Source organism: Capsicum annuum, chromosome 11, assembly GCF_002878395.1.
Source record: "Capsicum annuum cultivar UCD-10X-F1 chromosome 11, UCD10Xv1.1, whole genome shotgun sequence".
NCBI lineage: Eukaryota > Viridiplantae > Streptophyta > Magnoliopsida > Solanales > Solanaceae > Capsicum > Capsicum annuum.
This window is the reverse complement of record NC_061121.1, coordinates 202,408,853-202,423,612: the sequence shown is the minus strand read 5'-3', so window position 1 is coordinate 202,423,612 and position 14,760 is coordinate 202,408,853. Positions and strand designations below refer to the sequence as shown.

The following is a 14,760-nucleotide window of genomic DNA, read 5'->3' as shown; positions in this document are numbered from 1 at the left end:
GTGGTGGTATAATTGGCGTGACTTTAGTTTTATATTTGTATTTTTTATAGTTATCTATATTAGCACCAATTTATATTTGTATTTGTATCCGCACCATCATTTTTTTTGTGTTCATTGATACAACTAAAACCACTGAATACAAATGATATATTTTATACAATTATATTTTTGTTGATGCAATTGTATTTTAAAGAACTATTTTGTATTTATAGTTTCATTGTATTTGTATTCTATTTTCGTTGATGCACTTATATTTTAAATTAAAGAATTATTTTTTGTATTTATATTTATAGTTGACTGCATATTGTATTTGTGTTTAAAGTTTCATTTGTTTGTTTGTATTTGTAGTTGATTGTATCATTTATATTGTAAAACAGTTGAAAAAGAAATGTTCATTCTCTTTCTATGAATACTTGAAACGGTTGATTCTCTTTCTACGAATAGTTGTATTTTTAATCGATATGAATTGTATTTTCTTGATACAAATTGAACCATACAAATATGCAACAATCATTTGATACAAATCTTTATATACAAACATAAATGATAAATTTGACATATAAATACAAATAATACATTGTATTTGTACATGATAGACTCAAGTAAATACAGATAATGCATGTATCTTTTTATGTACGAATACAAATGAAAGATTAAAAAAAAAATATTTAAAAAAATGTGAGAGATAGAAATACGAAATCCAAAAAAATGAGAAAGATATAAAACAAAAAGAGAGAGAGGCAAGACATTAGGCAAGAGAAAAAGAGAAAAACACCAACATTTATCTTTTATTTTAATAACCTTTAATGTTTGGTAACATAATCTTTCATTAAAGTCTCATGCGTGATTTCAGCAATAATAAAAGATACTCTCCTTATTTAACTATTTGTATATGTATTTGCACTCAAAAATAGCACGTTAAATACATATACAATTTGTTATCGGAGGTAGTTATAAAAGTGTTGTTATCAATTTACTATTATTTAACGGCTTATATTTCCTATCTGTAAAATTTTCTCTAAGAAAAACTTTAGCATAACTAATGCAAATATAACTAATAATAGCATTCTGTAATGCAAATATTATTAATAAACTATATTTTACATTATTCTTATGCACCTTATCAAGCGGCCCTAAAAGGATGTAAAAATATATTTTTGATTTTTTTGGATAAATATAAGATTTTTTTTTCGCCGATATTTTGTTCTCTATCCATAATTGCTTGAAACCACAAAATTGAGAAGAAATTCACATGAACTACGTGGCAATATGTATGTGGACATCAATATGAGGTTCACAAACCAAGTGACTGATTCTTTTGGTCCAATAATACTGCATAGTTAAACACTGATTCCCCCAAAAGAAATAGGAAAGAAGAACATTCTAAAAAAAAAAAAAGTATAAACCACATAAATCCCTTTCCTAATTAAAGTAATTACTTAAAATTTCAACTGTCTTTCTCTCTCCCAAAATTGAGAAATATACTTATATATTAGGTCGTCTTTCATACATTGCTAAAATATATAAGAAAACTGATTAGCCTATATTTATGAAAAGAAAAATTTGATACTATCTTTCTCTTTTTTAATTAACGTCATTAATTACCTATCATTGTTTGGTGTATGATTAAATATAGTAACTGAAATTTAAATTTAAAAAAATTCTAAAACATCATAATAAATTTTTTCTTCGTTGAATTATGTTCTGAAAAAAAAAAGGATCATCAACTACTTTCTTCAATTCTCAAAAATATCAATATGAACATCCCCATATTGTTGCGTCATTCGGGTTTTGAGAGTTGAAAATTATTTGTCAATCCTACAAAAGTGACGCAATTATTGTTAAAGTATAACCTTCTTGAAATTGATTGCTACGATCACGATGGAATTGAATATTGACGAAGTTCGTAAAAAAATTGAGGTAAAATATATTGTTGAAGGTAATTCTTCTCCAATTATCATAAGAAATGACAATGGAGTGAGGGTTTACATGGAGTTGAAGAAACAATTTTGGGGATTTATCGATACGGTATTTCATGTCCTGAAAAAATAAAAGCAGACTCAAATTAAGAGAGAAAAAGATAGCAGCAAATTGATACGTATTAAAGATAACATTATACAGCATGTGTATGTGGGCACATTATACATTTAAAAAATAATCTGCAGTAATGTATAATGTCATACTATACATTTAAGTATTAATATTAAACACGTATATTTCTATATCCTTCTAAGGTATAATGTAAGGATAAATTACACAAATCTCATACTTAAGAGACTATTACCTACTATCCCTTACTTTTTTAAAATTTATATAAGATCTCATTTTTCAACTTTACTCTTGATACATATCAAGAAAACCCCACATCCTATTTTTACTCCACCATTAACTCATTCAAGATTTTCTTCCCTAAAATATCTCCCTAATTATCAACAATTAAATCATATTCCTTCCTGATTTTTCTCTTCCATTAATGCTTAAATCATCTTCCTTCCTGATTTTTTTTCTCCTCCATTAATTCATGCAACTATTTTTTTCCTCTCCTAAAATCTCTCCCTTTTTTTAAAAAAAAATCTATTGATACATATATAAATTTATTTAGTTATTCATACATGTTTATTCTTTTAATGGTGATTCATATGAATGATAAATATGATATCATTATATGGATATTATGGTGATTCATACGATGGATACATTTTGTATGATTTTAACGAGTGATACATATGATATTAATAAGTGATACATATTGTATTATAGCGATTCATATGGTAGATACAATTATTTATTTCAATTATTGGGTAATTCATATAATATTAATGAGTGATATATATGGTATTATGGTGATTCATATGGTAGATACAATTATCTATTTCAATTATTGGGTGATTCATATAATATTAATGAAAGGTAGGAAACAAAAGTATAATATTTTTTTTTAAAAAAAAAAACTAAAAGCAGAATTGAAACATAATTAAAATTAAATCTAAAAAAAACAGACTAAAATTAAAGACAAAATTAAAGACAAAAAAAGAGGAAAAAAGCAACAAAAAAAAAACATATATTTCATAATTAAAGACAAAAAAAAAAAAAGAAACATAATTAAAACACCTAAATTAAATCTAAAAAGGGAGAAATATTAGATATCCTTCCTTAAATAAAAGAATACAATGAATAAAAGAGAATCAATTATTTCCTTAAATAAATATCTTGTTAGTTTCAAATGTATTAATTTTTTATATGTATCAATATATAACATATGTATTACCATTTCAAAAACTGAGATAAAATATAATTAACAAAATAGTCGAAATTTTATGTAATATCACTTAAAGATTCAAGGATTTACAATACCAAACAATACATAAAATGCATCTTAAATGTAATAAGAACTTTTTAATGTATAACATAATGAAATATATAACAGAAGAATTATATTATACATTAGTCTTCTAACATAACTAATGTATAATATATAATATATGATATATTATAACTTATACGTTAAAATATAATCTTCCAAAATGTATAATATCACACAATACATATAAAATATTCACCATATACATTAATTATCTACAAGATTATAATAATTTTAAGAAAAAATTAGTGTTATTGTAACGTTACATTGACTATACGATAATAAAAAAAAGAATGATTCAATTTCCTTTATTACGTGAATTTAAAGTGCATATTAGTTATTGTAACATTACATTAGCTTGGTATTGTATATAAACATTACATCAATCGTATTTTGAATATTCAAGTGTTATTGTAACATTACATTAGCTTGATTGTAGGCATAAATAAAGAAGCACATATATGGAAAAGAATGATTCATTTTTCTTTATTACGTGAATTGAAAGTGTACATCAATCGTGTTTTGAATATTCAAGTGTTATTGTAACATTACATTAGCTTGATTGTAGACATAAATAAATAAGCACATATATGAAGTAAAAATCGGTGTACTAAAATAGGAACAAAATATGGTATTTTAATATGAGCAAAATATGATATTTTGATATGTATGAGGGGATGAGAGAGAAAGAGTATATTTAAAGAATTTAAGTAATTAGTTTGGAATTTTTATAGTTTCTTTTTCAATATGAGATTTATGTAATAAGTTAAAATTACCTTGTGTATAAATGCTATTTTTTATTCTAAAAACCAATAATAAGCCCATTATATACGCATTCCTTCCCTCTTCAAACCCTAGGGAAAACATTTCACTTTATTGCTCTTTCTCTCCACCATCCAATATTCTTTTACAGTTTTTGGCTTTTACTTAAAAAAGAGTTGAGCAATGGCCGGGAAAGGTGAAGTTCTGGCCATAGAAATAGATCTAGGAATTACTTAGACCTTATTTATTTGCATTTAATGGAGGTCTGAATTTGAATGGTTTAGACTTCAGACCATTAGGTGTATTTATTTTTTATTAAGATTTTAGCTCTTAATAGGTTTTAATCATTTAGATCTAGAACTAAGTCTTAATAGGTCTGAAGAGATATTCTGATGTTTGATAATATTCACTACTCTATTTATAATTAGCAGTCACCACCATTAACCACATCTGTCGCCGCTAACATTGTCAACCACCACCCACCACCTCCACCATCACAACCACCATCGACAACAAATATTGCTATGAACCGCTATTGTCAACCGCTACCACACCTATTATGTCTATTATTCTATTATATTCACAACCACTATCACCGTCGACAGCACCACCATCATCAATCACTACCGGTCAATCCTTACTATTGATCAACTCATCTATCACAACTAGCACCACCACTAATTACCACTAATACATCATAACCTCCACACATTCTTCGACCGCTACCACCATAGTCACTAATAATGCCACCCCTACCACCAGTTCAACCACTACCATCACTATAATTTATCTCTACTAACAACCATTTTCACCATCCCAACAAACAATATCTCCAACTAGCACCAACACATCATCAACCATCATGCATTCATGTTTCAACCAACACAATCAACACCTCAAATTACTAACATCAAGTAATGTCACATCACAACTACCACCACCACCACCACCATCAATCGCTACCATCATAACAATCACTACAATAGCAATCATCACAACTATCACCACCAACATTATTTATCACTAACATCAATCATTGTCACCGCAACCACCCTTATAAACCATTTCCACTAGCACTAACAAACATAAATATTTTTTCTCAATTAAATAATAATTTTGTTGTATTAATTACATACTTTTATAATATATAATTAATTATTTATTGGAATTGTATTTTTTATTTTATTATATATACAAATAAAAATTTTTTGCACATTTAGATGTTGAAAACCAAACAATGTTAATCATTCAGTTTTCAAATATAGAGACAACATCTTTGAATCTTAAAAAAAAAAAAACAAATGCAGCCTTACTCTTGCTCGATGTATGGCAGCATGATCGTGTAGAGATTATAGCTAATGATCAAGGGAACAGGACGACACCGTCTTACGTTGCTTTCACTGATACTGAACTTTTAAAAAAAAAAAAAAATTGGGGGTAGGGGAAGGGATTACAATATTGGGAATCGAACCCTCACCAACAAAGTGGAAATTTAGATAACTAATCAACTAAGCTACTAAGATTCTCCTTTCACTGAGACTAAACGTCTCATTCTGATGTCGCTAAGAATCAAGTGGCTATGAACCCTATTAACATCGTATTTGATAAGTTTTTGCGTTATAGATCTACAATTAGATTTTAATAATTTGTTGTTGCTTAGTGTCGTCAAGGAATTGCGTGATGTGATTCATATTAATTTGTCTGTCTGAAGTTTTGTACTATTTTGGAGATGATTAGTTGGATTTATTTATGCTATTTTGTTGGAAGTTGTGTCAATGTGTATATGTCATTAACCTCGTTTGACTGTTGTGTAATTTTGTTAGATCTAAGTTGTTTAATAGCAATGGTTGATACTCCCAGCATTTTAACACCTAGTTTAAAAAAATAAAGAATGTCGTTTGAATAGTGTGGTGTTAAACTAAAGGCTTGTAGAATGTATCAAAATGTTTTTTAATCATGATTATGTCACGTGAAAATTTAGACTTAAAAAGCTGCTATAAATAAAAAAAGAGATGTTCCTTTTGAAATGAACTAAAATAGAAGTAAAATAAACAAAGAACGGAGGAAGTATGCAGTTTTGAGCTAGTTGTAGTAAAGTGTTGTTGGATTAAATGGATTGTTCCACCGAAATATTACATCATTAATTTGGCTTGTTGAGCTGCTACTAGTTTTAATTATATTCATGAAAATTTGTTATTGAATTTTAGTTTTCTTGAATCTGGTGGTCTTTTCCTATTTCATTGTTGATCTTGTGTGTGTGAATAAAATTTAGATTTTATAATACTAACTAGTTTATTTTTACAATGGCAGATGCTTAGTGTCTTATTGTAAGGAGATTCAGTGATGCATCTGTACAGAGTGACATCAAATTATGGCCTTTTAAGGTTGGTGATGGACCGGCTTGACAAGCCAATGATTGTTGTAAATTACAAGGGTAAAGAGAAACAGTTTTATGCTGAAGAAATCTCATCCTTCGAACAATTTTCTTCTAAAGAAATCTCTTCCATGGTTCTTATAAAGATGAAGGAAATTGTTGATGCTTTTCTTGGAACAACCGTGAAAAATGTTTTGGTTACCGTAGTTGCTGTTGGGTTCAATGTATATGAAAAATATGAATGTAAAATGGAGGGAACCAAGTGGAAGGAAAAATGGAGAAGAAAACACTAAAAATGAAAGTGTAATCTAAAATGGAAAGTCTACTAATTGTTTCACATTGGTGGGAGAATGTGACTTTCAAGTGTTTATATTAAGTAATACTTATTCCACTTGGTAAATGAGGCAAGAAATAAGAGATGTCTCGCGCCGTCGTCGTCATTGCTCGGCTTCGGATCGATCGATGAGATCTATTTTTTTGGACAAAGTTTATTTGACAGAAATTTAATCCGAAAATACCAAAGGAAAAACGCAACTTTTCTGTGTTTTTATCCTCTCTATCTATAAGCATGCATGCAGCCTTCAACAAAATGACACACTGTTTCATGAAATGGTATTCCTGTTCGGAAAAGACACATTCTTTGGATGAACAGACATGGTTTTCCAGAAAGGTCACACCTTTTAAGTGAACCATTGCCACCTTTTCCAAGAGGTATCTGATAGACTATAAACCTATTTTCATCCACAGGTTTAGATACGAATTTTCTAAAATAAAAAACTCCCTTCTTGTTTTCAAAAACATTCTGTGTGATCAATTAAATCTTTGAGTGAGTTTGTTGAATCCAACAATTTGAGGTACCGCTATTGTTTGGATTGAAGGTCATTTTATCCTGAGAGGAAGATTCCATAACCTCGGGTACAGTGAGGGGAATTATTCCCTAAGGACACTCCGTGAAGTCGGGGGACTTGGCCTTAAAATTCTATTTCATCTCTTTTCTGAACATTAACACACTTCTTAGATAGATTATTCATATTCTAGTGTTGAAGGTGTTAAGGAACTTCATAATTGTTCTTGTCTTGGACTTCAACTAGTGTTGAAGTTCGTGTTGCTTATATACAGATTCTTGTACCCGAATACATACTAAATAACAATCTTAAGGAATAAATTTTACTGTTTAAGAATTTGTATTGCTTGTTTCTGGAGATTAAAGCTTTTAGCTTTCTAATCCATTTGAACTTAACTAGTGATTTGAAGAAATAAAATCTTCATCACAAGTTAAAGATCATTCGGTTGACGATTGAAAGTCATAAAAACTTATCGTTAAACTAGAAACAAGAAGAAAAGTTTAAACTTGTTTAACTTTATTAGTAGTATTCTGAAAATACTAAATTTACTGTCTTGTGGTGACAGGAAAAATGACGAATGATAGTCAAATGGATGATGCTACGACTATGGCGGCAACTAACATTGTCACGACAAGTCGAGCAAATGCTCCGTAACCTATGGCACCTACGGAGAAGCCCAAAAATTTTGCGTTCATTGACTTCAAGAGATGGCAGCAAAAGATGTTCATTTACCTCACCACTCTATGTCTTCAAAGGTTCACTAATGAGAATGCTCCTGAGGTGCCCGAGGGAACCTCGGACAAAGAGCGTTTTATAATAGTAGAAGCTTGGAAACACTCAGACTTCCTTTGCAGGAATTATATCTTGAGTGGTCTCCAAGAAGACCTCTATAATGTTTACAGTGAACTAAGACATCAAAGGAATTGTGGGGGGCACTAGAACGAAAATACAAAACAGAGGATGCGGGAATTAAGAAATTCAAGAAATTCTTCATTGCAAGGTTCCCGAACTTTAAAATGATAGATAGCAAGACAGTTGTCTCTCAAGTGCAGGAATTATAAGTAATCATCCATGATCTCCTAGCGGAAGGTATATCTTTGAAAAATACCTTTATTGAACAAATTGAAAATGTTCTTAGTACTCACATAAACTATTTTGTAGGTTTGATTGTGAATGTTGCATTTCAAGTAGTAACGATAATTGAGAAGCTACCACCTATATGGAAAGACTTCAAAAACTACTTGAAGCACAAACCAAGGAGAAGACTGTCGAAGATTGTATTGTCCGACTACGTATTGAAGAGGATTATAAGGCTGCCGAGAGAAGGTCAAAAGAGAATTCTACAATTAATGGAGCACATATTGTAGAAGATGATCAAAACAATTCTAAGAAAAGGAAGAAAGTTGAACATGGAAGTAATCAACCCAAGAAGAAGTTCAAGGGAAAGTGCTTCAACTGTGGCAAGATTCGCCATAAGTCCACGGATTGTCGTGCCCCTAAAAAAAGAAAGAAAAAAGACCAAGCAAATATAATTGAGTCCAACAAAGAATGTGATGATTTGTGTGCTATGCTTTCAGAATGCAACTTGGTGGAGAATCCTCGCGAATGATGGATAGATTCTGGTGCCACCCGCCATGTTTGTGCCAACAAAGAGTTATTTTCGATGTTCGCTCCGTCTCAAGTAGAAGAAATGATCTACATGGCTAAATCCGCTACTGCAAAAGTAGAAGGAACTAAAATGGTATGCTTGAAGATGACTTTCGGCAAAGTGTTGACACTTAACAATGTCTTGTATGTTCCGGAGTTAAAGAAGAACTTGATTTCTGTTTCACTTCTAGACGATAACGAATTCAAATGTGTGTTTATTTCTGAAAAAATTTTACTTAATAAAGGAGAAGTGTATGTAGGAAAAGGCTACCCTCACTGAGGGCCAATTCAAAATGAATGTAATGAATGTTGAAATCAATAAAAGTTCAATTTCTTCGTACTTGCTTGAGTCTTATGATTTGTGGCATGAGCGTTTAGGCCATGTTAATTACAAAATATTATGAACACTGATTAACTTAGAAGTTTTGCCAAACTTTGAGTGCAATAAATCAAAGTGTCAAACGTGTGTGGAATCAAAGTATGCAAAGCATCCTTATAAGTCCGTTGAAAGAAATTCCAATCCCTTAGACTTAATACACTTTGACATTTGTGATATGAAGTCAACACCATCACGTGGTGGGAAAAAGTATTTCATAACTTTTATTGACGATTGCACTAGATATTGTTATGTCTACTTGCTAAATAGTAAGGATGAAGTGATAGATGCGTTTAGGCAATACAAAACTGAAGTTGAAAATCAGTTAGAGAAAAAAATAAAAATGATAAGAAGTAATAGGGCTGGAAAATATGAATCTCCTTTCGCCGAAATATGTGTAGAGAATGGAATTGTCCATCAAACTACGGCTCCGTATTCACCTCAATCTAATGGAATTGCAGAAAGGAAAAATCAAACTTTGAAGAAAATAATGAATACCTTACTTATAAGTTCAGGTTTACCGCAAAACTTGTGGGGGGAGGCTATCCTTACAGCCAACCGTATACTCAATATAGTTCCCCATAGTAAGACATAATCAATTCCTTATGAAAAATGGAAAGAAAAGAAACCCAACTTGAAATATTTCAAAGTGTGGGGGTATCTAGCAAAGGTCTAAGTTCCTATGCCTAAAAGGGTTAAGATAGGACCTAAGACGGTGGACTGTGTGTTCATAGGATATGTAAAAGTAGTAAAGCATGTCGGTTTTTTATTCATAAATCCAAACATCTGAATATTAATGAAAATACGGTAATTGAATCAGATAATACTGAATTCTTTGAAAACATTTATCCATATAAAACTAGACATGAACAGTTTAGTGGGGGGTCTAAACGACCTTGAGATGAACCAAGTGAGAATGTACATAATGAAGAAAATCCAAGATGTAGTACACGTCAAAGAACGTGAACTTCGTTTGGTTCGAATTTTGTAACATTTATCTTAGAAAATGAGCCTCAAACATTTAAAGAAACGATGTCGTCATCAGACTCATCCTTTTGGAAAGAGGCAGTTAATAGTGAGATTGATTCAATCTTAAGCAACCATATATGAGAATTGGTTGATCTTCCTCTAGGAAATAAACCTTTAGGTTCTAAATGGATTTTCAAAAAAAAAATGAAAGCGGATGGTACTATTGACAAATACAAGGCAAGACTTGTAGTAAAAGTCTTCAAACAAAAAGAAGGCCTTGATTACTTTGATACATACTCGCCGGTAATAAGGATAACGTCGATTCGAATGTTAATTGCCTTAGAGGCGGTAGATGGTCTTGAAATCTATCAAATGGATGTGAAAACTACATTTCTAAATGGAGAATTAGAGAAAGAAATTTACATGGAACAGCCTGAGGGTTTTGTGGTTCCAAGAAAAGAAAATAAGGTATGTAAACTTGTTAACTCACTTTATAGCCTAAAACAAGATCCTAAGCAATGGCAAGCAAAGTTTGACCAAATCATGTTGGCAAACAGATTCAAGATAAATGAATGTGATAAATGTGTTTATATTAAAGACACTTCAAATCACCAAGTCATTGTGTGTTAATATGTGATAATATGCTGATCATCAGTAGAGACATATCAGATATAAATATAACGAAACGAATGCTCGAGAGCAAGTTCGATATGAAAGACCTTGGAGTTGCGGATGTGATCTTAGAAATAAGAATCCATAGAACTCCACAAGGGTTGGCATTGTCACAATCTCATTATATCGAAAATGTACTTGACAAATTCAAGTATATAGAATTCGGTATTGCCAAGACTCCATTAGATGTGAGCTTTGCACTTTGAAAGAATGACAATGAAAGTGACTCACAATTGGAGTATGCAAGAGTATTGGGATGTTTAATGTATATAATGAACTGTACACGACCAAACATAGCATGCGTTATTAGTAAATTGAGTCGGTACACGAGTAATCCCAACAAAACTCACTGGATGGCAATGAAAAGAGTTTTGGGGTATCTTAAATACACTCAAGACTATGCCTTGCATTATAATAAATATCCCGTTGTACTCGAAGGATATAGTGATGCAAATTGGATCACCGGATCGAACGAAGTAAAATCCACAAATGGATATGTATTTACTATTGGTGGAGGAGCAGTCTCTTGGAAATCATCCAATTAGACTTGTATTGCTTGCTCTACAATGAAATTTGAATTTATCGCATTAGATAAAGCCGGTGAAGAAGAAGAATGACTCAGAGATTTCTTGAAATATATTCTTTATTGGCCTAAACCAGTGGTACCAATATGTATACACTGTGATAGCCAAGCGGCAATAGGTAGGGTAGGGAGCATGATGTACAACGGTAAATCTCGTCACATACGATGGAGACATAATACCGTTAGAAAACTTCTCTCTAGTGGAATTATCACTGTTGACTATATAAAGTCAAAGGATAATGTGTCGGATCCACATACAAGTCAGCATGGCGGTAACTCTACCTAGCAGACTGGAGATCCTAAGAGTTAGGTTTAAGGCCTAGGACAAGTCAGCATAACAGGTTCAACATTGTCAATATACCCAACTCATTCTCATGATGTAGACAATGTTTAGTAAATAAGGATAAGACTTAAGGTGGAAAATCTTTTAATGATTATCTAAATTTGGAAGATTTGATCAAATAGTTTAATCTATAGGATTTAACGTTTAGAAATCACCTATGTGACAGTGAAGTGGAAGCCGCTTCAAGGAGAATGTTAGTAAAGGCCTATTCTCTAAGCTCTCATGAAACCGGGACATGTTCATGGTTGAAAAGAATAAAACCGTGAGAACAATAAACGGTAAAAGGTTGGTTGTGTGACATGTGTTGTCTAGGTGTACATTAAAGCTCGACGGTTCAAAGATATCAAATCTACCTATTGAACGAGTGCATCCAATGCATGTTTACTATGAAAAGTTCAAAGGGAAACCCACTTATCCAGATGCAATTAGTTTTTGCTTGATGATCACATATTTGCCCGTAAAAATTTTATGAAAAATAGTCATTCCCCATTCATGTGGGGGATTGTTGGGTTCAATGTATATGAAAAGTGTGAATAGAAAATGGAGGGAACCAAGTGGAAGGAAAAAATGAGAAGAAAACACTAAAAAAAAAAGTGTACTCTAAAATGGAAAGTCTACTAATTCTCCTACATTGGTGGGAGAATGTGACTTTCAAGTATTTATATTAAGTAACACTTATTCCATTTGGTAAGTGAGGCAAGAAATAAGAGATGCCTCGCGCCGTCGTCGTCGTCGCTCGCTTGGCTCGACTTCGGCTTCGGATTTGGATTTGGATTTGTCAAATGATCGATCGATGAATTTGACAGAAATTTAATCCGAAAATACCAAAGGAAAAACGCAACTTTTTTGTGTTTCAAAATGCGACGCAGAAACGAAGTGATGCTTCGAAAGGGATGCAACCTTTCAATGAAATGACACACTATTTCATGAAATGGTATGCCTGTTCGAAAAAGACACATTCTTTGGACGAACAAACATGATTTTCCAGAAAGTTCACACCTTTTAAGTGAACTATTGCCACCTTTTTCAAGAGGCATCTGATAGGCTATATAAACCTGCTTTCATCCACAAGTTTAAGTACGAATTTTCTAAAATAAAAAACTCTCTTCTTGTCTTCAAAAACATTCTGTGTTATCAATCAAATCGTTGAGTGAGTTCGTTGAATCCAACAATTTGAGGTACCGCTATTGTTTGAATTGAAGGTCATTTTATCCTGGGAGGAAGATTCCATAACCTCGGGTACAGTCAGGGGAATTATTCCTTAAGGACACTCCGTGAAGTCGGGGGACTTGGCCTTAAAATTCTATTTCATCTCTTTTCTGAACATTAACATACTTAGATAGATTATTCATAATATAGTGTTTAAAGTGTTAAGAAACTTCATAAGTGTTCTTGTCTTGGACTTGAACTAATGTTGAAGTTCGTGTTGCTTATATACAGATTCTTGTACCCGAATACATACTAAATAACACTTGCATACTTCAATGACTCGTAAAGTCAGGCTACTAAGGATGCTGGTATCATATCTGGTTTGATGTCATACATATTATTAATGAGCCCACAACTGTTGCCGTTGCTTATGGTCTTGACAAAATGTCATGCGTATTATTAATGAGCCCACAATTGTTGCCGTTGCTTATGGTCTTGATAAAATGTCATGCGTATTCTTAATGAGCCCACAACTGTTGCCATTGCTTATGGTCTTGACAAAAAGGCCACTAGTGTTGGTGAGAAGAATGCTCTTATCTTTGATCTTGGTGGTGGTACCTTCGATGTTTCCCTCATCTCCATTGAAGAGAGTATTTTTTAAGTGAAAGCTATAGCAGGAGACACTCAACTTGGTGGTGAAGAGTTTGATAACAGAATGGTGAACCACTATGTCCGGGAATTTAAAAGAAAGCATAAGAAGGATATCATCTTTAACCCAAGATCCCTTGGAAGATTGAGGATAACTTGTGAAAGGGCAAAGAGAACTCTTTCATCCACTGCCCAGACAACAGTTGAAATTGATTCACTATAGAGGGAGTAGGCTTCTATTCTACCATTACTCGTGCCAGATTTGAGGTGTTAAACATGGATCTTTTCAAGAAGTGTATGGAGCCTGTTGAGAAATGTTTGAGGGATGCCAAGATAGAGCTTTGTACATGATGTTGTTTTTGTTGGTGGATCTACTAGAATTCCCAAGGTACAACGGTTGTTGCAAGACTTCTTTAATGGGAAGGAGCTTTGCAAGAGCATCAACCCAGATGAGGTTGTTGCCTATGGTGCTGTTGTGCAAGCTGTTATTCTCAATAGAAAGGGTAATGAGAAGGTACAAGACTTGTTTCTTTTGGATGTTACCCCCTCTATCTCTGGGGCTGGAAAATGCCGGAGGAGTGATGACTGTCTTGATCCCAAGGAATACAACCATTCCCACCAAGAAAGAGCAGGTCTTCTCTACCTATTCAGAAAACCAACCTGGAGTATTGATTCAAGTTTATGAGGGTGAGTGAGCAAGAACTAGAGACAACAACTAGCTGGGTAAATTTGAGCTCTCCGGTATTCCTCCTACTTCTAAGGGTGTGCCTCAGATTACTGTCTGCTTTGATATTGATTCCAATGGCATCTTGAACGTCTCAGCTGAAGACAAGACCACCGGACAGAAGAACAAGATCACAATTACTAATGACAAGGGTAGGTTATCAAAGAAAGAAATTGAGAAGATGGTCCAGGAAGCGGAGAAATATAAGGCAGAGGATGAGTAACACAAGAAAAAGGTTGAGGCCAAGATTGCACTGGATGGAGAACTATGCCTACAACATGAGGAACATCGTAAAGGATGAGAAGAT

The 14,760-nt window shown here is 32.5% G+C and overlaps 1 pseudogene; it reads left to right on the top strand.

Moving 5' to 3' along the window:
• The first annotated feature begins 4,306 nt into the window (after positions 1–4,306).
• LOC124888689 lies at positions 4,307–14,760 on the top strand (annotated as a pseudogene).